Below are 3,565 nucleotides of genomic sequence, written 5' to 3' on the forward strand. Positions count from 1 at the left end.
TAGTTGCTAGAATTACATTCCAGTTGCTCCGTTTGCCTCACAGCATGTGTGTGACATCAAACTCAGCGATGTCGTCTCCTCGTCCTCGACCACGATCACGTTTGTCACTTTACATCACAATTTATCTTCTCCACATTGTCCAGCCCGTAGGAACATGCTTCCTGCTAGACATGAGGGAAACGAAATACATAGCCACACCTAGCTGGACGCCCCCAAACTATCAGGGACGTCCATGTGCAGTAATCCTTTCAGTTTAGCTATTTCTCAACATGCAGTCCTTCCCATTTTAGAGGACTCTCCTCCGATTTATGGAATTCTCATTATGGTGTCCTTCTCATCATGCATAATTTTCCGGCATCACAGATCAAAACTGGGACCATGTTTATAAAGTTTCAACATCACATTTTCAGCATTTTATTCAGCATACACATATAATTTTCACAATATGTATGAACATTTCAAACAAAATAGCATTTTTATTCTTACACATCTACGCAACCATACATGCATACACCGGAACTAGCAAAATACTCCCTCCGTTCTAAATATTTATTTGTCGTGGTTTTAGTTTAAAATTGAACTAAAACAACTACAAGTATTATGGAACGGAGGGAGTAGATTTTAAGCTTACTTGATAATACGATCATTAGTACCCACACACGTGAGTGCGTACTAAATGTCCCTGATAATATCCTTGGCTGCTGTCAGCTCAACAGGCAAGAGTCTAGCAATCAGCTCTCGCAGAAGAGACGGGCAACTGGTTTTTAGATGTTGGTAACCATCACTTGCGATCATCGCTTCCAAATTGGATGGAGAAGCAAGGAACTCAAAGCAAGCCTCCTTGAGTCCATGGTAATTATGCTGCTCAGCCAAAACCAAACTAGTTGCAACCATGCTGGAGTCAATGTGATTGCACAATATCTCCTCACATATCAGCTTGAGCCTCGCAATGTCGTACCTATCTGCCGCTACAAGTAGATGGCCAGCTGTTGCTATATCTTCTTGCGTTGCGCCTTCATCGGTTCCTTCATGAGTCGTCTCAGGGAGTGAGTCCGTGTAGATGAAATGGAGCAAGGACTTGAACACATCAGCTTCTATATCATCAATTTCAATTGGATCACCGGATTTCTCCCTCATGGCACCAAAGAGCTCCGCCTTGAAGACCGGCGAACGAGCGGCGAGCACGGACCTATGAGCCGAGAATATCTCGCCACCAACTCGAAAGGCCACATCTGCTCCATCCATGCTTTTCAAGAGGTCACCGAGCTGCCGATGCAAGTTGCTTGGAGGAACCACAACAAACTGATTTGCATGTGTCTCTTCGCTACGGATCTTCTTCACGGCCACATCACACTTGATTCTGAAACTATCGCCTCCTAGATGCACCGAACCTTCCAAATCCTCATGCTTGATAAAATCACCGAAACCCCAATCTGAGCCGCTGAATGGAAACACATGTTCTGGGGGCCACTTTGATGTAAGAAGGCACAGGTTCTCCACCCTTGTCAAGGATGCTGAAGGTGACTTTCGCCTTCACGCCCTCGTCACCAGACGAATCAAGAACCAGATACACAGATATGTAACCAGGTTTGTCGTTGCCGTTTGGGTAATACTTCACGACCCAGTTATGATCTCCCACCATGAAAGGGACGGATGTGGTACAGTCGCCGGCCTTGAGCAGCTCCTTGGTTCCTGAGTACCCATCTATGTTGATCACGTGCGTCCTTCTTTCTTCTTCGGCTACAATGGCGGGCGTGACTTTCCGACGCTTCGCCATTCTGGGGTTGGGCTACGTCTGTTAACCGATCTGTTTCACATTCAGAAAGAAAAACCGAAACTAGTGTAGACTCGTTTACCTTCACGTGGAGACGTCGTTAATGTTGCATCGCATTCCCGTGCTCTGCCATTTTTACATGAAACTAAACTCTGTCCGAGTCCCACCAGCGTGGACAGAGCGGCGAGGAGGAGGCGGTCGACGTCGATCCGGCCGAGCCGATGAGGAGGAACGCGAGCGCGGGCGGGGCCGGACCGGTGGAGGATGCGTCGGCTAGGAGCGACCCGCGGTGAGACGCGGGTGAAGGCGTGAAGCGGGGAAACGAAAGAGGAGGCTCGGAGGTGAGGCCAGCACGGCGAGATCTCAGATCGGGAGAGATGTGGGGGGTGACAGAATTTGTAGATAGGAGGTCCGGGTCGGAGAGATCGATGTGTGCGCCGGCAGCGTTGAGAAGATGAATGTCTTTTGTTGATGAGCGCCGGCCGGCAGCGTCGACAAGAATATATCTTTTCTACTGATGAGCGCCGTCAGTGTCGAGAAATCTTTTGTTTTTTATTATTAAGGGTTTTTATCATTTCTGCCACTAGTTGTGTCCCATTACTCAGTTTTGCCATTAAAAGTTACAACTATTCAAAAATGCCATCGATTCGTGAGACGATATCTCAAAAATGCCATCATTCCGTTGGATGTTTGCTCAAAAATGCCATTAGACACTGCTATTTTCACGCCAAACCCGTCGACCATGTTATATGACAAAAATAAGCCTAGACCCACATGTCAGTTCTCTCTATCTCACAATGATAAGTGTGGCCCCACTTGTCAGGAGTAACCAAGCGAATAATTTTACAGGAAAATAAGAACGTTGTTGGGAACAAGTGGACCCCACACTTTATTGTAGTGAGATAGAGGGAGAGCTGGCATGTTGGTTCATAGGTATTTATGTCATTATAACATGGCAAAAGAGATTTGAGACCACAATAATGGTGTCCAGTGGCATTTTTGAGCATGTGTCTAACGAAGCAATGGCATTTTTGAGCAGTTGAAATTCTTAGTGGCAAAACTAAGTAGTGAGACACAACCGGTGGCATAAATCACTACCGGAATCGCACCCTATGCCGACGGCCTCATCTATGACGACGGCGCCCGTCGGCATAAATGGACATATGCCGACGGCCAAGGGCAGGCCGTAGGCGTAGAATAGCCGTCGGCATATGTGTATCTATGCCGACGGGGGCCGTCGGCATATTACGGCCGTCGGGACAGCTCGCGGTACGCCTACGGGGACCATCGGCATAGAAGAGGCCGTCGGCATAGAAAGGGCCCACCTATCCGATTAGCGGCGACCGTTTGACGGCGTCAAAACTACGCCGACGGGGGATAACGGCGGCCGTCGGCATAGAATTGCTAACATCACCGATCCGCGCCGTCGACACGTCATCGATCCGAGGGAGTGAAGGCCTGTGGTGTGGCAGAGATATGCCGACGGCATAGCCGTCGGCATAGTCCTAGCCCATGCTATCTGCCACGTCATCAATCCGCGTGCAATGCCATGTCATCGATCCGTGGGATCGTAGCTCCGTGTGCGCAGCTATGCCGACGGCCTTGCCGTCGGCATACCTTTATTTTTTATTTTTAGTTTATATATTTATTATTTTGTATTTTTTCACAACATAAATGTGCCTTATCTAAACAAAAAACATGCCCCGATGGTATATCGATTGCCCCCCTCACGGACGTCACTGCCGCCGTGTCACGGAGGGGGGAAACAGTCGACATGGAGGGAATCTGGTT

The 3,565-nt window shown here is 48.3% G+C and overlaps 1 pseudogene; it reads right to left on the reverse strand.

The window, feature by feature from the left end:
* Positions 1-672: 672 nt before the first annotated feature.
* Positions 673-1,777, reverse strand: LOC125506756 (annotated as a pseudogene).
* Positions 1,778-3,565: the final 1,788 nt, after the last annotated feature.

This window comes from Triticum urartu, chromosome 5 (genome assembly GCF_003073215.2).
Source record: "Triticum urartu cultivar G1812 chromosome 5, Tu2.1, whole genome shotgun sequence".
NCBI classification, from domain to species: domain Eukaryota; kingdom Viridiplantae; phylum Streptophyta; class Magnoliopsida; order Poales; family Poaceae; genus Triticum; species Triticum urartu.